At 39.1% G+C, this 23097-nt stretch overlaps 1 protein-coding gene across 3 annotated transcripts in view; it reads right to left on the bottom strand.

Moving 5' to 3' along the window:
* The window catches only part of TMEM168 (transmembrane protein 168), a 49859-nt gene that overhangs the window by 19964 nt on the left and 6798 nt on the right, over positions 1-23097 (bottom strand). The gene's annotated exons all lie outside the window — the stretch shown is intronic.

The following is a 23097-nucleotide window of genomic DNA, read 5'->3' as shown; positions in this document are numbered from 1 at the left end:
CCAAAAGATACAGACTGGCTGAATGGACACAAAAGTAAGACACAGATATATGCTGCCTACAAGAGACCCACATCAAATGTAAGGACACATACAGACTGAAAGTGAAAGGATGGGAAAAGGTATTCCATGCAAATGGAAATCAAAGAAAGCTGCAGTACCAATACTCATATCAGACAAAATAGACTTTAAAATAAAGACTTTTACAAGAGACAAAGAACAACACTACATAATGATCCAGGGATCAGTCCAAGAAGATGTAACAATTGTAAATACAAGGGTGAGTCAAAAATTATCCACACTCTGGTTACATTAAAACTTCTGTAAATTCTACAGTCAGTGTGCAGATAATTTTTGACTCACCCTCGTATATATGCACCCAACTTAGGAGCCCTCAATAGATAAGGCAAATGCTAACAGCTATAAAAGGAGAAATCGATAGTAACACAGTAATAGTGGGGGACTTTAACACGCCACTTTCACCAATGGACAGACCATCCACACAGAAAATCAATAAGGAAACACAAGCCTTAAATAACACATTAGACTAGATGGATTGCATAGATATTTATAGAGCACTTCATCCAAAAGCAGCAGTATACAAATTCTTCTCAAATGCACATGCAACATTATCCAGGATTGATCACATGCTGGGCCACAAAGCAAGCCTTGGTAAATGTAAGAAAACTGAAATCCTATCAAGCATCTTTCCCAAGCACAACACTATGAGATTAAAAATCAACTACAAGGGACTTCCCTGGTAGTGGCAGTGGTTAAGAATCTGCTTGCCAATGCAGGGGACGCGGGTTTGATCCCCGGTCCTGGAAGATCACACATGCTGTAGAGCAACTAAGCCCATGCACCACAACTACTGAGCCTGTGCCTTAGAGCTCATGTGCCAGAACTACTGAGATCATGCACTGCAACTACCGAAGCCCGTGTGCCCTAGGGCCTGTGTGCCACAACTACTGAGCCTGCATGCTGCAACTACTGAAGCCCACACACCTAAAGCCCATGCTCCACAACAAGAGGAGCCACTGCAATGAGAAGCCTGTGCACTGCAATTAAGAGTAGCCCCTGTTCACCACAACTAGAGAAAGCCATGTGCAGCAATGAAGACTCAATGAAGCCAAAAAATAAAGTGTATCTTAAAAAAATCTACAAGAAAAAGGTAAAAAACACAAACATGTGGAGGCTAAACAATGTGCTACTAAACAACCAATGGATCACTGAAGAAAGAAAAAGAATAAAAAATTACCTAGAGACAAATGAAAACGAAAGCATGGTGATCCAGAACCTATGGGATGCAGCAAAAGCAGTTTTAAGAGGGAAGTTTGTAGCAATATAATCTTACCTCAGGAAACAAGATAAATCTTAAACAACTTAAACTTACACCAAAAGCAACCAGAGCAAGAAGAACAAAACCCAAAGTTAGTAGAAGAAATCAAAGATCAGAGCAGAATAAATGAAACAGAGATAAAGAAGATAATAGAAAAGATTGATGAGACAAAAAGCTGGTTCTTTGCAACAATAAAGCTGATAAATTTTCAGCCAGACTCATCAAGAAAAAAAGGGAGAGGGCTCAAATCAATAAAATTAGAAATGAAAAAGGAAAAGTTACAACTGACACCAAAGAAACACAAAGGATCACAAGACACTACCAAAACAACTATATGTCAATAAAATGGACACCCTAAGAGAAATGGACAAATTCTTAGAAAGGTACAACCTTCCAAGACTGAACCAGGAAGAAATAGAAAATATAAACAGACCAATCACAAGTACTGAAATTGAAACAGTGATTAAAAAACTTCCAACTAACAAAAGTCCAGACCAGATGGCTTCACAGGTGAATTCCAGCAAACATTTTTTAAAAATTTATTTATATATTTATTTATTGATTGGCTGTGTTGAGTCTTCGTTGCTGTGCATGGGCTTTCTCTAGTTGCAGCGAATGGGGGCTACTCTTCATTGCAGTGAGCAGGCTTCTCAGTGCGGTGGCTTCTCTTGTTGCGGAGCATGGGCTCTAGGTGCAAAGCCTTCAGTAGTTGTGGCTGGTGGGCTCAATACTGTGGCTCATGGGCTCTAGAGTACAAGCTCAGTAGTTGTGGTGTACAGGTTTAGTTGCTCCAAGGCATGTGGGATCTTCCCGGCCCAGGGATTGAACCCATGTCCCCTGCACTGGCAGGTGGATTCTTAACCACTGTGCTACCAGGGAAGCCCCTATCAAACATTTAGAGAAGAGTTAATACCTATCCTTCTGAAACTCTTCCAAAAAACTGCAGAGGAAGGAACACTCTCAAGCTCATTCTATGAGGTCACCATACCTTGATACCAAAACCAGACAAAGATATGACAAAAAAAAAAAAAAAAAAAGAAAATTACAGGCCAATATCACTGATGAACACAGACGAAAAAAATACTCAACAAAATACTAGTAAAATGAATCCAACAATACATTAGCAGCATCATACACCATGATCAAGTGGGATTTATCCCAGGGATGCAAAGATTTTTCAACATTCACAAATCAATCAGTGTGATACACCATATCAACAAATTGAAGAATAAAAGCCACATGATCATCTCAATAGATGCAGAAAAAGCTCTTGATAATATTCAACACTCATTTATGATAAAAACTCTCCAGAAGGTGGGCATAGAGGAAATTTACCTCAACATAATAATAAAGGCCATATATTGACTATCAGTATAAAGCAAACAGATATAGAAAGGGTTTAACGTACTTGAAAAACAGGAAAACAGGGCAACCACAGGTCAAAAACATACAAGACATTTACAAAAACCAAAAAGAGAACACAAGCATAAGATAAAAGGAAATCATCAAACCACAAGAAGAAAAACAAAAAACAAACAAAAAAGAACAAAGAGGAAACAAAGAATCAACTGGAAAACAAAGTTGAAATGGAAATAAATACACATGAATCAATAATTACTTTCAATGTCAATGGACTGATTGCTGCAATCAAAAGACATAGAGTGGGACTTCCTAGGTGGTGCAGTGGTAAAGAATCTGCCTGCCAATGCAGGGGACATGGGTTCGAGCCCTGCCCTGGGAAGATTCCACATGCCACAGAGCAACTAAGCCTGTGCACCACAACTACTGAGCCTGTGCTCTAGAGCCCGTGAGCCACAACTACTGAGTCCATGTGCCGCAACTACTGAAGCCCACGCGCCTAGGGCCCGTGCTCCACAACAAGAGAAACCACTACAATGAAGAGCCTGTGCACCACAATGAAGAGTAGCCCCTGCTCGCAGCAACTAGAGAAAGCCCATGTGCAGCAACAAAGACCCAACGCAGCCAATAAATAAAAATAAATAAATAAATAAATTTCTAACAACAAAAAAAAGACAGAGTAGCAGACTGGATAAAAAAACAAGAGACTACAATATGCTGCCTACAAGAGACCCACCTTAGGGCAAAGGACACAGACAGATTGAAAGTGAGGGGATGGAAAAAGATATTTCAGGCAAACGGAAATGACAAGAAAGCAGGAGTTGCAATACTCACATCAGACAGAACAGACTTTAAAGTAAAGCGTATAGAGAAAGATAAAGAAGGACACTATATAATGATAAAAGGATCAATATAAGAAGAAATTACACTCATCAACTTACATGCACCTAATACAGGAGTACCCAAATACATAAAACTAACAGTCACAAAGGGAGAAATCAATGACAATACAATTACAGTAAGAGACTTTAACACCCTACTCACATCAATGGACAGATCTTCCAGACACTGACTCAATAAGGGAACAGAGACCCAAAATGATACAACAGAAGAGACTTGATATTTTTAGGACATTACATTCAAAAAAACCAGAATACACATTCTTTTCAAGCACACACAGAACATTCTCTAGGACTGACCACATACTAGGGCACAAAACTAATCTCAAAAAATTTAAGAGTACAGAAATTATCTGAAGCATCTTCTCTGACCACAATGGCATGAAACCAGAAATCAACCACAGGAAAAGAAATGAGAAAAAAATGACTACATGGAGACTAAACAACATGCTACTAGAAAACCAATGGGTCAACAAGGAAATCAAAAAGGAAATTTAAAAGTACCTTGAGACAGGACTTCCCTGGTGGCATAGTGGTTAAGAACCTGCCTGCCAATGCAGGGGACACGGGTTCAATCCCTGGTTCAGGAAGATCCCACATGCTGTGAAGCAATTAAGCCTGTGCGCCACAAGTACTGAGTCCATGCACTGCAACTACTGAAGCCTGCGTGCCTAGAACCTGTGTTCTGCAATAAGAGAGCCACCACATGAAGAAGCCCATGCACTGTAACAAAGAGTAGCCCCTGCTCACTAGAACTAGAGAAAGCCAACGTGCAGCAACAAAGACCCAACACGGTCAAAAAAACAAAAACAAAACCCCCAAAACCCACCTTGAGACAAACGACAATGAGAACACAACCACACAAAATCTATGGGATGCAGCAAAAGCAATTCTTAGAGGGAGGTTCACAGTGATACAGGCCTTCACTAAAAAAACAAGAAACATCTCAAGTAAACAACATAACCTACCACCTAAAAGAATTAGAAAAAGAAGAACAAACAAAACCTAAATTCAGCAGGAGAAGGAAATAATAAAGATCAGGTAGGAAATAAATAAAATAGAGATTAAAAAAATAGAAAAAAAATCAACAAAACCAAGATCTGGTTCTTTGTAAGGGTAAACAAAATTGACAAATCTCTGGCCAGGCTCACAAAGAAAAGAGAGAGAACCCAAACAAAGAAAACAAGAAATGAAAAAGGAGAAATCTCAACTGATATTGCAGAAATACAAAAAACCATAAGAGAATACTATGAACAATTATATACCAACAAATTTGACAACCTTGAAGAAATGGACAATTTTCTAGAAACATACAGCCCACCAAAATTGAATCAAGAAGAAATAGATGATTTGAACAGACCAATAACTAGAATTGAAATAGAATCTGTAATAAAAAAAATTCCCTACAAATAAAAGTGCAGGACCAGATGGATTCACAGGGCAATCTACTAAACATGCAAAGAACTTATACTAACTCTTCTCAAACTCTTCCAAAAGACAGAAGAGGAGGGAATGCTCTCAAAGACATTCTATGAAGCCACCATCACCCTGATACCAAAACCAGACAAAGACACCACCAAAAGAAATTACAGGCCAATATCTTTGATGAATACAGATGCAAAAATTCTCAACAAAATATTAGCAAACCAAATCCAACAACACCTAAAAAAGATCATACACCATAACCAAGTGGGATTCATCCCAGGCTCACAAGGTTGGTTCAACATTTGCAAATCAATGTAACACGCTGCAGTGATAAAAGACAAAAACCACATGATCACCTCACTAGATGCAGAAAAAGCATTTGACAAAATTCAACATTCATTCATGATAAAAACTCTTACCAAAGTGGAAATAGAGGGAACAAATCTCAGCACACTAAAAGCCCCTTATGACAAATCCACAGCCAATATAATATAATACTCAACAGTAAAAAGCTGAAAGCATTCTTGCTAAAATCTGGAACAAGACAAGGATGCCCACTCTCACCACTTCTATTCATTGGAAGTTCTAGCCACAGCAATCAGACAAGAAAAATAAATAAAAGATATCCAAATTGGAAGGGAAAAGGTAAAACTGTCACTATATATAGATGACATGATAGTATATATAGAAAACTCTAAGGACTCGACACAGAAACTACTAAATCTAATAAATGAATTCAGCAAAGTAGCACAATACAAGATTAACATTAAAAAATCAGTTGCATTTCTTTACACTAACAATGAAATATCAGAAAAGGAATATAAAAAAAAATTACCTTTTAAAATTGCACCAAAAATAAAATAAAATACCTAAGAATAAATCTGACCAAGAAGGTGAAAGACTTACACACTGAGAAGTATAAAACATTAATAAAGGAAATAAAAGAGGATTCAAAGAAATGGAAAGCTATTCCTTGCTGTTGTATTGGAAGAATTAATATTGTAAAAATGGCAATACTATCCAAAGCAATCTGCAGATTTATTGCAATCCTTATCAAATTACCCATGATATTTTTCACAGGACTAGAACAAATAATCGAAAATTTATATGGAACCATAAAAGACCCAGAATTGCAAAAGCAATCCTGAGGGGAAAAAACAAAACAAAACAAAAACAAAAACAAACCAAAGCAGGAGGTATAACTCTCTCAGACTTCAGACAATACTACAAAACTAGTAATCAAAAGAGTGTGGTAATTGTACAAAAACAGACATACGAATCAATCTAACAGAATAGAGAGCCCAGAAATAAACCCACACACCTATGGTCAATTAATCTTTGACAAAGAAGGCAAGAATATACAATGGGAAAAAGACAGTCTCTTCAGCAAGTGGTGCTGGGTAAGTTGGACAGCTGGGAAAGTTGGACAGCCGTACACCATCCACAAAAATAAACTCAAAATTGTTTAAAGATTTAAACATAAGACACAACAGCATAAAACTCCTAGAAGTGAGCACAGCAAAACATTCTCTGACATAAATTGTACCAATGTTTTCTTAGGTCAGCCTCCCAGGGCAATAGAAATAAAAACAAAACTAAACAAATCGGACCTAACCAAACTTACAAGTTTTTGCACAGCAAAGGAAACCATAAAAACAAACAAATAAAAAAACCCAAAAGACAACCTAGGGAATGGGAGAAAATATTTGCAAATGATGCAACAAGGGCTTAATCTCCAAAATACACAAACAGCTCATACAACTCAACAACAACAAAACAAACAACCCAATCAAAAAGTGGGGAGGGGCAGAGTCAGGATGGCAGCATGGGAAGACGCAGAGATTGCATCTCCCCACATACAGAACAGTTGCTGGAGGTTGGCGGCGGACCTGAGGCCCAAGCAGACCGCGGGAACCCCAGAGCAACTGGGTAGGACCTGGGGGAAGTCAGGGGGGCTGGGAAGGGGAAGCTGGACGGGACCGGTGTCCCTGGGGGTTGGCTGGATGAGGGGGGAGGTTCCTGCCTGGAGGGACCATTGGGGGCTGGGGAGATTGGGGAAACCACAACTGGGTTTCTCCCACCCAGGAGGCCTGCTAAGCTCTCTGGCTTGGGGGCCTGCTGGGCTCCGAGCAGGGTCCTCCACCCTCCAGGGTCCCCTCTGGGATGCCTGGGTCTTGAGCGTGTGGGAAGGAGGGAGGAGGGGCATGGAGGTGGAGAGGCAGACAGGAGGGGGTGGGGGCTTTGAGACTGGGAGACAGGGAGGCGAAAGGGCATTTCACCTGCCCTCTTGGCCAGGGAGGCCGACTGGGCTCCCGGGCCTAGTCCTTCACTCTCCAGGCCCCTCTCTGGCACGAGGGTCCTGGGGGTGTGGGGGGGAGGGGAGGGAGAGAGGCATACAGTGGGGGTGGGAAAGGATCTCTCCAGGTCAGAATAGGGGAGGTGCTGGCAGGTATTTCTTCTGGGCAGGTCCTCACCTTCCAAGGCTCCTCCCGGCCGTTGGTCCTAGAAGTACAGGAGGGAAGCGGTGGGGGGAAAAGAAGAGAGGCAGAAGCGGGGAGGGACCCTCTGGGATGAGGGGATCAGGGGAGGGGCAGAAGGCATTTCCACTGCCCACTGGCCCAGGAAACCTGATGGATTCCCAGGCCTGGTCTCCAACTCTCCAGGGTCCGGTCCCAGATGCGCTGGTCCCAGGGACACTGGAGCATGGCAGGGGAAGAGGAAGAGAAGCAGACTGGTGGTGGGACGTTCCAGGAACAGAAGACCAGGGGAGGTGTGGGGGACCTTTCCCCTGCCCACTTGGGCCTGGTGGGCCTGCTGGGCTCTCAAGTCTGGTCCCTCAGTCTCTCCGGCTGAGTGGGTCGTACAGGCATGGGAGGGAGGGAGGAGAGGAGAAGAGGAAGAGAGGCAGACAGCAGTGGGCGGGACCTTGCAGGACCAGAGGATCAGGGGAGACACTGCAGGAAATCTCCCTGCCTATTTGGCACCAGGAGGTCTGTTGGGCCCCCAGGCCTGGTCTTCAGTCCTCCAGGGGCCCCTCTAGGTCTCACTGGTCCTGGGGGTATAGAAGGAAAGCAGGGGAGAAGAGGAGAGGTGGGCAGGGGAGGGGGCCTTCTGGGACTGGAGGATCAAGGGAGGCAGAGAAGGTATTTCCCCTGCCACTAGCTTTGGGAAGCCTGCTAGGCTCAAGGACCTGGTCTTTCACACTCCAGGGCACCCTCCAGCTGCTTGGGACCTAGGAGAGTGGGGGGCGGGGGAGAGAAAGAGAGGCAGACAGGGACCCTATGAGACTAGGAGATATGGGGAAGTGCTGCAGGCGTTATCCTAGCCCAGTTGGCCCTGGGAAGCCTGTTGGGCATCAGAGTCTGGTCTCCTGCCTTCCAGTGTCCCCTGAAGCTGTGAAGTTCCTAGGGGAATAGGATAGAGGGGGTGAGGAAGAAGAGAACCCAAGGGGGAGGGACCCACCGAGACTGGAGGACTGAGGGGGGTGCCTAGCATTTCTTCCACCAACTCGGGCCCAGGGAGCCCACTGGGTACCTTGACCTGGTCCTTTGCTCCCAGGACCAAAGGCATTCCTGGGCCCCTCTGCCTCATTGGACCTAAGCCCCATTCCCCACCACCCCCAGGGCCTTTTCTAAGTGTAGGCTCTGCCCATTGCCTAACTTTCCCCCCAATCCCCACCCTTGTATAAGCCCCACCCCCACAGCCAAGGCATTTTCTGGCTTTTTTTTCTCTTTTCTTTTTCTTTTTTTTTCTTCCCACCTCCTCACTTAGGCTACTGCAGTGGTTTTACCTTCCAGTTATTGCTCCATTTTTTAAAAAATTTTTTCTAACACATCTGTTAGTTTCCTATTACCGTATTTTTTTTTATCTTGCTATTGTTCTGCTGTTCTCCTACTTTTTTTTCTTTTTTTTTTTAAATTTTTTTCATCTTCATGCTCCACACAGCTTATGGGATCTTGATTCACAAGCCCAGGGTCAGACCTGAGCTCGTGAGGTGGGAGTTCTGTGTCCAAAACATTGGACTAACAGGGAAACCCAGTTCCCAGGGAATATTCTTCAGAGTGAGGTCTCCCAGAGGTTCTCACCTCAACACCAAGACCCAGCTATACTCAACAGCCTACAAACTTCAGTGCTTGAAAGCTCACCCAGTAGGAGAGGAACACAGTCCCGCCCATCCAAAGTGGGGGGAAAATGAGATGACAAAAAAATACGTCACAGATGAAGGAACAAGGTAAAAATATACAAGACCAAATAAATGAAGAGGAAACAGGAAAAATGCCTGAAAAAGAATTCAGAGTAATGATATTAAGATGATCCAAAATCTTGACACAAAAGAGAGAAAATACAAGATACAGTTAATAAGGACTCAGAGGAACTAAAGAGCAAACAAACAGTAAAAGATAACAAAATAACCAGAATTAAAAATACTCTAGATGCTATAAAAAGTAGAATAACTGAGGCAGAAGAACAAGTAAGTGAGCTGGAAGATAGAATGGGGGAAATAACTGCCACAGAGCAGGAAAAAGAAAAAAAGAATGAAAAGAATAGAAGACAGTCTCAGAGACCTTGGTGACAACATTAAGCACACCAACATTCAAATCACAGGCATCCCAGAAGAAGAAGAAAAAAAAAGAAAGGGTCTGAGAAAATATTTGAAGAGGTTATAGTGGAAAACTTCCCCAGCATGGGAAAGGAAATAATTAATCAAGTCCAAGAAGTGCAGAGTCCCATAAAGAATAAACCCAAGGAGAAATACACCAAGGCACATATTAAACTAACGAAAATTAAGCACAAAGAAAAAATATTAAAAGCAGCAAGAGAAAAGCAACAATTAACATATAAGGGAAAACCCATAAGGATAACAGATGATCTTTCTGCAGAAACTCTGCAGGCCGGCAGGGAGTGGCAGGATATACTGAAAGTCCTTAAAGAGAAAAATCTACAACCAAGAATACTCTACCCAGCAAGAATCTCATTCAGATTTGATGGAGAAATCAAAAGCTTTCCAGACAAGCAAAAGTTCAGAGAATTCAGCACCACCAAACCAGCCTTACAACAAGTGCTAAAAGAACTTTTCTAAGCACAAAACACAAGGAAAAGACCTAAAAAAACAAACCCAAAACAATTAAGAAAATGGTAATAGGAACATACATGTCAATAATCACCTTAAATGTAAATGGATTAAATGCTCCAACCAAAAGACACAGACTGGTTGGATGGATACAAAAACAAGACCCTTACATATGCTGTCTACAAGAAACCCACTTCAGACCAAGGGACACATACAGACGGAAAGTAAGGGGATGGAAAAAGATATTCCATGCAAATGGAAGTCAAAGGAAAGCTGGAGTATCAATACTCATATCAGACACATTAGACTTTAAAGACTATTACAAGAGACAAGGAAGGACACTACATAATGATCAAGGGATCAATCCAAGAAGAAGATATAACAATTGTAAATATCTATGCACCCAACACAGGAGCACCTCAATACATAAGGCAAATGCTAACAGCCATAAAAGGGGAAATCGACAGTAAAACAATAATAGTAGGAGACTTTAACACCTCACTTACAACAATGGACAGATCATCCAAACAGAAAAATAAGGACACACAAGCTTTAAATGACACATTAGACCATCTCGACTTAACTGATGTTTATAGGACATTCCATCCAAAAACTACAGGATACACTTTCTTCTCAAGTGCACATGGAAATTTCTCCAGCATAGATCACATCTTGGGTCACAAATCAAGCCTCCGTAAATTCAAAAAAACTGAGATCGTGTCAAGCATTTTCTCTGACCACAATGCCATGAGACTAGATATCAATTACAGGAAAAAAACTGCAAAATATACAACCACATGGAGACTAAACAATACGCTATTAAACAACCAAGGAATCACTAAAGAAATCAAAAAGGAAATCAAAAAATACCTAGAAACAAACGACAATGAAAACACAACAACCCCAAATCTATGGGATGCAGCAAAAGCAGTTCTAAGAGGGAAGTTTATAGCAATACAGTCCTACCACAAGAAACAAGAAAAATATCGACTAAACAACCTAAACTTACACCTAAAACAATCAGAGAAGAACAAAAAAACCCCAAAGTGAGCAGAAGGAAAGAAATCATAAAGATCAGAGCAGAGATAAATGAAAAAGAAAGGAAGGAAACAATAGCAAAGATCAATAAAACTAAAAGCTGGTTCTTTGAGAAGCTAAACAAAATTGATAAACCATTAGCCAAACTTATCAGGAAAAAAAGCAAGAAGATGCAAATCAACAGAATTAGAAATGAAAAAGGAGAAGTAACAACAGACACCACAGAAATACAAAAGATCATGAGAGACTACTACAAGCAACTAGATTCCAGTAAATTGGATAACCTGGAAGAAATGGATACATTCTTAGAAAAGTACAATCTTCCAACACTGAACCAGGAAGAAATAGAAACTATGAACAGACCAATCACAAGTACGGAAATTGAGACTGTGATTAAAAATCTCCCAACAAATGAAAGCCCAGGGCCAGATGGCTTCACAGGCGAAGTCTATCAAACATTTAGAAAAGAGCTAACACCTATCCTTCTCAAACTCTTCCAATACATAGCAGAAGGAGGAACACTCTCAAACTTATTCTATGAGGCCACCATCACCCTGATACCAAAACCAGGCACAGATGGCACAAAAAAAGAAAATTACAGGCCAATATCACTGCTGAATATAGATGCAAAAATCCTCAACAAAATACTAGCTAACAGAATACAACAGCACATTAAAAAGATGATACACCATGATCTAATGGGGTTTATCCCTGGGATGCAAGGATTCTTCAATATACGCAAATCAATCAATGTGATACATCATATTAACAAACTGAAGGATAAAAACCATATGATCATCTCAATAGATGCAGAAAATGCTTTTGACAAAATTCAACATTCACTTATGATAAAAACTCTCCAGAAAATGGGCACAGAAGGAAATTACCTCAACATAATAAAAGCCATATATGACAAACCAACAGCCAACATCGTTCAAAATGGTGAAAAACTGAAAGCATTCCAAGAACAGGAACAAGACAAGGGTGTCCACTCTCACCATTATTATTCAACATAGTTTTGGAAGTTTTAACCACAACAATAAGAGAAGAAAATGAAATAAAAGGAATCCAAATTGGAAAAGAAGTAAAACTGTCACTCTGCAGATGACATAATATTATACATAGAAAACCCTAAAGATGCTATCAGAAAACTGCTAGCACTAATTGATGAATTTAGTAAAGTAGCAGGATACAAAATTAACACACAGAAACATCTTGCATTCTTATACACTAACAATGAAAGAGCAGAAAGAGAAATTAAGGAAACTCTCCCATTTACCATGGTAACAAAAAGAATAAAATACCTAGGAATAAACCTGCCTAAGGAGGCAAAAGACCAATATGCAGAAAACTAGAAGACACTGATGAGAGAAATCAAACACGATACAAACAGATAGAGAGACATACAATGTTCTTGGATTGGAAGAATCAATATTGTGAAAATGACTATCTTACCCAAAGCAATTTACAGATTCAACGCAATCCCTATCAAATTACCAATGGCATTTTCCACAGAACTAGAACAAGAAATCTTACAATTTGTATGGAAACACAAAAGACCCCGAATAGCCAAAGCAATCCTGAGAAGGAAAGATGAAGTTGGTGGAATTAGACTTCCTGACTTCAAATTATACTACAAGGCCACAGTAATCAAGACAGTATGGTACTGGCACAAAAAACAGAAAGGTACATCAATGGAACAGAACAGAGAACTCAGAGGTAAACCCAAGCACATATGTGCAGCTTATCTTTGACAAAGGAGGCAAGAATATACAATGGAAAAAAGACAGCCTCTTCAATAAGTGGTGCTGGGAAAACTGGACAGCTACATGTGAAAAAAAGAAATTAGAACACTTCCTAACACCATATACAAAAATAAACTCCAAATGGATTAAAGACCTACATGTAAGGCCAGACACTATAAAACTCCTAGAAGAAAACATAGGCAGAACACTCTATGATGTACATCACAGCAAGATCCTTTTTGATCCACCTTCTAGAATCATGGAAATAAAATCAAGAATAAACAAATGGGACCTAATGAAACTTAAAAGCTTTTGCACAGTGAAAGAAACCATAAACAAGACAAGAAGACAACCCTCAGAAAGGGAGAAAATACTTGCCAAGAAAACAACGGACAAACAATTAATCTCCAAAATATACAAGCAGCTCATGCAGCTTAATACCAAAAAAGCAAATAACCCAATCCACAAATGGGCAGAAGACCTAAATAGGCATTTCTGCAAAGAATACATACAGATGGCCAAAAAACACATGACAAGATGCTCAACATCACTAATCATTCAAGAAATGTAAGTCAAAGCCACAATGAGGTATCACCTCACACCAGTCAGAATGGCCATCATCAAAACATCTAGAAACAATAAATGTTGGAGAGGGTGTGGAGAAAAGGGAACTCTCCTGCACTGTTGGTGGGAATGTAAGTTGGTACAGCCACTATGGAAAACAGTTTGGAGGTTCCTTAAAAAACTAAAAATGGAAATACCATATGACCCAGTAATCCCACTACTAGGCATATACCCAGAGAAAACCATAATCCAAAAAGAAACATGTACCATAACGTTCATTGCAGCACTATTTACAATAGCCAGGACATGGAAACAACCTAAATGCCCAACAACAGATGAATGGATAAAGAAGATGTGGCGCATATACACAATGGAATATTACTCAGCCATAAAAAGGAATGAAATGTAACTATGTGTAATGAGGTGGATAGACCTAGAGTCTGTCATACAGAGTGAAGTAAGCCAGAAAGAGAAAAACAAGTACCGTATGCTAACTCATATATATGGAATCTGAAGAAATGGTACTGATAAACCCAGTGACAGGGCAAGAGTGGAGATGCAGGTGTAGAGAATGGACCTGAGGACATGGGGCTGGCGTGGGGGAGAATGGGAAGCTGGGATGAGGTGAGAGAGTAGCAGAGACATAGATACACTACCAAATGTAAAATAGATAGCTAGTGGGAACTTGCTGTATAACAAAGGGAGATCAACTCGATGATGGGTGATGCTTTACAGGGCCATGACAGGGAAGGTGGGAGGGAGTCACGGGAGGGAGGGGATATGGGGATATATGTATAAATACAGCTGCTTCACTTTGGTGTACCTCAAAAACTGGTACAAGAGTGTAAAGCAAATATATTCCAATAAAGAGCTTAAAAAAAAAAAAAAAAGTGGGCAAAAGACCTTACTAGACATTTCCCCAAAGAAGTCATATCGATGGCCAGTAGGCACATGAAAAGATGCTCTACATCACTAATTATTAGAGAAATGCAAATCGAAATTACAATGAGGTACCACCTCACACTGGTCAGAATGGCCATCATTAAAAAGTCTACAAATAACAAATGCTGGAGAGAGTGTGGAGAAAAGGGAACCCTCCTATACTGTTGGTGGGAATGTAAGTTGGTACAGCCACTATGGAAAACAGTAGGAAGTTCCTCAGAAAACTAAAAATAGAATTACCATATGATTCAGCAATCCCACTCCTGGGTATATACCCAGACAAAAATATAATTCAAAAAGATACATGCACCCCTATGTTCATAGCAGCACTATTCACAATAACCAAAACACAGAAACTACCTAAACGTCCATCGACATATGAATGGATAAAGAAGATGTGCTATATATATACAATGGAATACTAGTTAGCCATAAAAAAGAACGAAATAATGCCATTTACGGCAACAAAGATGCAACTAGAGATTATCATACTACGAGAAGTTAGAAAGAGAAAGACAAATACCATATGATATCACTTATATGTGAAATATAAAATATGGCACAAATGAACCTATTTAGAAAACAGAAACAGACTCACAGACATAAAGAACAGACTTGTAGTTGCCAAGGAGAAGGGAGGTGGGGGAGGGAAGGACTGGGAGTTTGGGATTAGCAGATGTAAACTATTATATATAGGATGGATAAACAACAACATCCTACTGTATAGCACAGGGAACTATATTCAATATCCTGTGATAAACCATAATGGAAAAGAGTATTAAAAAAAAAAAGAATGTCCATATGTGTTTAACAGAGTCACTTTGCTGTACAGCACAGACTGGCACAACACTGTAAATCAACTATACTTCAATAAAAATTAAATTACATTAAATTAAACACACACACACGGATAAAAGTGAACAGTTTGGCAACACAAAAATGTTCAATCTTAACAGATGGCATATATGTCCAGGGGGAGCCAAAATAAATTTAGGATGTTTTATCCACTTACCACATTCAGAAAGCTTCCATTTTACAGGCCTACAACCCTTTATTCTATAGCTTCAACCTAGAAGTCATTTGTGACTTTGGAGTACACCTTACATTTTAAACAAATCCCTGTAACAAACAGGATCAACTTGACCAAAAGCAGTAAGTATAGATACTTTTCTTCCTTTGCTTCTACAAATCACCCCAAGCTCACTATCAAACTATAAGACATGGTTCAAATTTCAAAGCAGACATAAGCTTAACATAATAGGAGACCAATAAACAATTGTAAGTAATATCCTTTTCATAAAAGTAGTTACTAGTTATTCTCTATTCATCTGGGCTTTCAAGTCATGGTCAAAATATTCAATATTTTCATATCCTAAAAATTTCTCAGCTAATAGGAACAAAATCTATTTATTCAATGTTAGAATTTCATTTTTCTAAAAAGCTGGCTTTTACATAAGAGATATGAATACTGTTTGTTTAGAAATATTTTTGTATGAGTCACATTAAGTAAGCCAGGTTTAGGAAATATTATACACATAAGTCTAAGAAACATGATATATAAATGTATGTTACATAGAATATGTAAATGGAGATACTATGCTTTTCACTGTGAGAAACCCACATTTAAGAAACAACAGGCAACTTCCAAAACTTTGCTTAGTTCTGCAACTAACTGCAAAGTAGCTTTTCTAACGTTCTTAAAGTTTTAAAGTTCCAGTACTTCTTATTGACTTATTTAAGGAAAAAAGTATAAAAAAGGAAAGCAAATAGCACATTCAATGAATATAATACAAACTGCATGAAAACAGCTGTAATGTTACATTTTAAAACTGGAACGAGATTATGGAAAAAAAAAAAAACACAACAGAGTTAATGGTAAAATTCCAGCTTTTTAATGTAAATGACTTGGAATGATACTCCTGACTCATCCTGAAAATGTTCTTAAATTCAGTAAAACTAACAAAAAACAAAGCTATCCATGTGGGGTTAGCCAGAGATTCTTCTCAAATGAGGTCAAAACCTTCTTAGGTATGACATCAAAAGATAATTCATAAAAGAAAAAAATGGGTAAATTAGACGATAGCAAAATTAAGAACTTCTGCTCTTCAAAAATAAGCAAAAAGACAGGCCAAACACTGGGAGCAAATATTTACAAGTCATATATCTAATAAAGGACTTATATCTCAACACAACATTAAGAAAACAAACAACTCAATTTTAAAAATCACCAAGAGATCTGAAATTTTCATGACAAGTAATCACACGAAAAGATACCTAACATCATTAGCTACCAGAGAAATAGAAAATAAAAACCACGAGTCACAACTACCTATCAGAGTGGTTAAAAAACAAAACAAAGAGATAACTCCCATACATTATGGGTGAGAATGCAAAATGGTACAGCCACTCTGGAAAACAGTTTGGCAGTTTCTTATAAAGTTAAACATGGCTCATATGTTTACCATACAACCCACAGCAACAATCCCACATCAGGTAAAATAAAACCTATGTTAACACAAAACCCTGTCTATGAATGTTTACAGCAGCTTTATTTATAATCATCAATAACTAATTTCAATGTCCCTCAACTAAGTAATGAACAAACTGTGAGACATTCACATAATGGAATACTGCTTGGCAGTATGAAGGAATAAACTGACATAACACAACAACATAGATGAATCTCATATGAAGTATGCTAAGTGAACAAAGCCAGACTCAAACAGCTATATTCTGTATGATTTCTTGTATATGACACTTTACAAAAGTGTTTAGGGACAGAAAACAGTTTAGTTACCAAGTACGGGTGGGGGGTGGGGGAGAGGGGTGTGAAAGAGGGACTGACTACAAAGGGGCAGAAGGGAATTTTGGGGGGTGATGAAACTGCTCTATATTTTGATTGCAGTGGTCATACAACTATAAGCATTTGTCAAAATCACAGAATTGTACACTAAAAAGGGTGAATATTCCTGTATGCAAATTTTTCCTTAGTAAAAAATTGTTATTAAGTTATGTAAAACTAAAAAAAAAAAAAAACCCCAAACCACTGACATGCAAAAAAGCTTAAAATAAGAAAAAGTGGCTAAGCCTATTTAAGAAATAAGGTCTAAGCCACAATTGTGCTCCATGAGGCAAGATTAGTCTCATGTTTATGTCTGTCTGGTTTTACTTTGTTGGTAGTAAAATGAGAGTACCTTTGACTGCCTAAAAATAATACTTTAAAAAATAAACCTACTCTAAAATGTTTTGTTAATAACAAATGCCCACTAGGTCATTAACTCAATGAAATCCATCATCCTCCATTCCCATCCACTTTCTTCAGTCTCTCAACATCTTTTTATGTTTAGATTATTTAAATACCATGTTAGAACACTCTTCATCTGTATATTTCATCAATTTATTTCAAATTCTCTTTAAATTTTACTTGTCAACAAGATCTGTTTTTCCCTTGATACTTCTATCAGTCATATCCTTAGCACAGCAATTTTTCCCTGTCACCTTAGTCCAGGTCCTTATCTCTTGCTCCTAGCTAGTCTTCTATATCTCAGACTACCTCTGCTTTCATTGATCCTACCTATGGCTGACTAACTGATCTACTCAAAAGACTTTAGTTTCTCATTTAGCTTCCCATTCCTGATACACTGGGTCTGCCCCCACCCAATCAGTTTTCCAGTGGAAACCCATGCACTGAAGGATATTTTAATGGGACAGAGCAGAAAATCAGTTTCACACTTTAGTATTACTCTCAGAGAAATGTGAAAAATGGGTTTAGATTATATTATTAAAAAGCTAATCAGTATCAATATCATCTGGGAATGTTAACCAAAAATAGTTCAAGAAAAATCTAACTGAAATAATTTGAGGTGATCTCATGGAACACTGGGCAGAGCACAGATTAGTTAAAATTAAGGTTAGAGACTTCCCTGGTGGTCCACCAGTTAAGATTCCACGCTCCCAATGCAGGGGCCTGGATTCGATCCCTGGTCAGGAAACTAGATCCCACACATGGAAATGAAGATCCCGCATGCTGCAACTAAGAGCCAGTGCAGCCAAATAAATAAAATATCTAAAAAGAAAAAAAAATTAAGTTTTAAAAAGTTAATTGCATCATACTGTTCTCCACAGTGATCATACCAATTCAGATTCTCACCAACAGTGTAGGAGGGTTCCCTTTTCTCCATACCCTCAATGGAATTTATTACTTGTAGAGTTTTTGATGATGGTCTTAAAAAACTGAAAACAGAGCTACGATATGGTCCAGCAATCCCACTCCTGGGGATATATCCAGAGAAAACCATAATTCGCTAAGATACATGCACCCCAATGTTCACTGCAGCACTATTTACAATAGCTAAGACATGGAAGAAACCTAAATGTCCACTGACAAATGAGTGGATAAAGAAGATGTGGTACATATATACAATGGAATGCTACTCAGTCATAAAAAAGAATGAAATAATGCCATTTGCAGCAACATGGATGGACCTAGAGATTATCATACTAAGTGAAATAAATCAGAGAAAGACAAATATCATATGATATCACTTATATGTGGAATCTAAAAAAGTTATACAAATGAACTTATTTACAAAACAGAACCAGACTCACAGACACAGAAAACAAATTATGGTTACCAAAGGGGAAAGGCGGGGGGGGGGGGGGGGAGGGATAAATTAGGAATTTGGGAGTAACATACATACTACTATATATAAAATAAACAACAAGGACCTACTGTATAGAACAGCAGGGAAAAGAATATTTTGTAATAACCTATATGGGAAAATAATTTGAAAAAGAATATACTATAGATATATATAAACTGAATCACTTTGCTGTACACCTGAAACTAACAGAACACTGTAAATCAACTATACTTCATTAAAAAAAAAACAAAAAGTTAACTGCATCAAAGACACAATGCCTACACCACAGGCAGCAGTTATCAGACAGCAACTAATGCATATAAAACTCTGACAGATACACATTAGCCTTGAATAGCTAAATTAATACCTTGCCACTAAATGGGTGTACTTCTGACTAGGATTTTCTGCATCACTTTTAAGATTTTTGGAAATGCAGAGTTTCAGGGACTTCTCTGGTGGTCCAGTGGTTGAGAATCCGCCTTCCAATGCAGGGCACGCAGGTCTGATCCCTGGTCAGAGAACTAAGATCCCACATACCGCAGGGGAACTAAGCCCATGTGCTGCAACTACTGAGCCCACGCTCTCTAGAGCCCACACTAGAGCCTGCATACCGCAACTAGAGAGCCTACACACAACTACTGAGCCAGTGCACAACTAGAGAGAAACCTGCACACCACAATGCAGATCCTGTGTGCCGCAACTAAGACCCAAAGCAGCCAAAAAAATAAATAAGCAAACAAACAAATAGGGACTTCCTTCGTGGAGCAATGGTAAAGAATCCACCTGCCAATGCAGGGGATGTGGATTCGAGCCCTGGTCCGGTAAGATTCCACATGCTGTGGAGCAACTAAGCCCGTGCGCCACAACTACTGAGCCTGTGCTCTAGCGTCAGTGAGCTACAACTACTGAAGCCTGAGTGCCTAGAGCCCGTGCTCCACAACAAGAGAAGCCACTGCAATGAGAAGCCCACACACCGCAATGAAGAGTAGGCCCCGCTCAGCACAACTAGAGAAAGCCCACATGCAGCAAAGAAGACCCAACATGGCCAAAAATAAATAAATATTAAAAAGATAAAAGGAATGCAGAGTTTCAGGCTCTCCCTGCAAATTTCTTAATTCCAGTCTTTAGAATTTTAACAAGATCCCCACGTGATTCCTATGTATATTAAAGTTTGTGGAGCACTAGCCTAAAACATGAGTTGACAAACTCTGTAAAGAGCTAGATAGTTAATGTTACATTTTGCAAGCCACGCCATTAGGTCCTTGTTGTAACCATTCAACTATGCTGTTTATCATAAAAAGATCAATACATTAAGAAGGTATAATTAAAGATGTATATATACCTAGGAACAGAGCCCCAAAATACATAAGGCAAGAAAATGACAGAACTGAAATGAGAAATACACAATTTAGTTAATTTTAATGGAGACTGTCAATATCACTCTCTCAGAATTAAACAGAAAATCAGCAGTGTTATAGATACATGAACACCACCACCAACCAACTTAACCTAGCTGATATTTATAGAACACTTGTAATCAACAACAGCAACTTATTCTTTTTAAGTAAACATGATGTATTCTTCAGAATACAACACGTACCAGGCTACAAAACAAGTCTTAATAAAAGATGAAAATCATAAACTATGTTCTCCAATCACCCAGAATTAAATTAGAAATCAATAATAGAAAAATGTTGTAAATCCCCCAAATATTACAATATCACACAACACATTTTTAACTTTAACAGAGGTCAAAGGAGAAATTTCAAGGGAAATCAGAAAATATCTTGTGAGACAGCACAGTACTGTTTTAAGGATAGATATGCAGATCAATGGAACAAAAATAAGAGCGCAGAAACTGATTTTGGACAAAGTTGCTAAGGCAATTTAGCAAGGGAAAGGATAGTCTTTTCAACAAATAGTGCTTGAACAATTAGAAAGCCATATTAAAAAAAAAATCTTATCTCATATCATAAAACAAATTAACTCCAAATGGATCATATACCTAAACTACTTTAAGAAAACTATAGGAGAAAAATCTTTGTGACCTAGGCCTGAGCAATGAATTTCTTAGATGTCCTAAAAGCACAGTCCATAAAAGAAAAAGCTGATAAACTAGACTTCATAAAGTTAAAAACTGGCACTCTTGAAAAGCTATCATTAAAAAAAAAGATAAGCCACACCCTAGGAATAAAGCATTTCCAAATCATATATTTGATAAAAGGCTTATATTCAGAATATGAAAAGAACCCTTAAAATTCAATCATAAGAAGACAAATAACCCAATTTAGATCAAAAAAAGATCTGAATGGATACTTCAGCAAAGGTAAGTGAATGACTAATACACACATTAAAAGATGTTCAACATCATTAGTCATTAGAGACATGCAAATTAAAACCACAATAAGATACCACTCCACAGCTACACTGAGGGGCATTCTCAAGTAGATAAATTTTAAGAAAGAGTAGAATGGAAGCTGAGAATCTGGAAACTGATTGTCTTAAAATCATCTTTGCTGACATACTCATTGGAAAGCTTCTGTGTACCTACAGTAGTACACATACCATGTTTAAGACCACTTGTATGAGAAAACAAGGATTTGGTGACTTACAAAATATTTGGCTAACAGGATGTGATGATCTGGAAAGGTGTCAAGCATGAGTGAGGCTGATCTGGAAATAAAAAAAAGTCAGGCTGGGGACTTCCCTGGTAGTGCAATGGTTAAGAATCTGTCTGTCAATGCAGGGGACACAGGTTCGATCCCTGGTCCAGGAAGATTCCACATGTTGTGGAGCAACTAAGCCTGTGCACCACAACTACTGAGCCTGCACTCTAGAGCCCTCGAGCCACAGCTGAAGCCCACGTGCCACAACTACAGAAGCCTGCGCACCTAGAGCACATGCTCCACAACAAGAGAAGACACCACAATGAGAAGTCTGCACACTGCAATGAAGAGTAGCCCCCGCTCACTAAAACAAGAAAAAGCCCACATGCAAAGATCCAAAACAGCTAAACAAGCAAGTAAATAGATAATAAATACTAACATTGAAAAAAAAAAGTTGGGCTGGGAAAGGAGCTAACTAGAAGGAAAGAAGAGAGGAAGAGGAAGGAGAACTCTTGGTAGAGTTCTCAGCTATCATCATAGTTCTGATAGTCCCTAGCACTGGCAAACAGAATAAGATATCCTTAGGCAACACCCGTTATGGTTTTTTTTAAATCTGGTTTACTCCCACACAGGCTCCATGCCCTAGCCCACAATGACTAAATGCACCATGCTCAGGCAAGTCTCCACATCTCCTCTTCAAACCCTTACATCTACAAATCACTCTGTTGCAACTAACTGGTGCAAAGCAGAGAACTGCACCAAGCAAAATTCACCTTCATTTTTTCCCTAAATCCCAACCTGATGTACCCAAATTATAGTATTTGTCATAATAATAATTGTTGGTTTACATGCCTGCCTCTTCTACCTCCCATTAGAGATTGTGCCTTCTTTCATGATGGAGACATTTTTTATTCATCTCAAGATCTTCAGCACCAGTACAGTATCTGATATAAAGTACAGTCAATAAATGTTTAGAGACTGTAAGACTGATATAAAATACAGATATAAACTCCAACCATACGGTTTGAATGTCTTTGTCTAAAAAAGACTTAAAAATATATATATAGGGACTTCCTAGGTGGTGCAGTGGGTAAGAATCCGCCTGCTAATGCAGGGAACACGGGTTCGAGCCCTGCCCCAGGAAGATACCACATGCTGCAAAGCAACTAAGCCCGTGCACCACAACTATTGAGCCTGCACTGTAGAGCCCGTGAGCCACAACTATTGAGCCCATGTGCCGCAACTACTGAAGCCCACGCGCCTAGAGCCCATGCTCCACAACAAGGCCACCGCAATGAGAAGCCCACGCACCACAATGAAGAGTAGCCCCCGCTCACCGCAACTAGAGAAAGTCCGTATGCAGCAATGAAGACCCAACACAGCCAATAAAATAAATTAATCAATTAAAAAAATATATATATAGTGGGTAGCAAATGTATTGTAAAACTAATTTTTTCTTTCTTAGGAGA

This window comes from Hippopotamus amphibius, chromosome 4, assembly GCF_030028045.1.
Source record: "Hippopotamus amphibius kiboko isolate mHipAmp2 chromosome 4, mHipAmp2.hap2, whole genome shotgun sequence".
Lineage (NCBI taxonomy): Eukaryota > Metazoa > Chordata > Mammalia > Artiodactyla > Hippopotamidae > Hippopotamus > Hippopotamus amphibius.
Note: the sequence above shows the minus strand (reverse complement) of the source record. Positions and strands in the feature narration are given on the sequence as shown.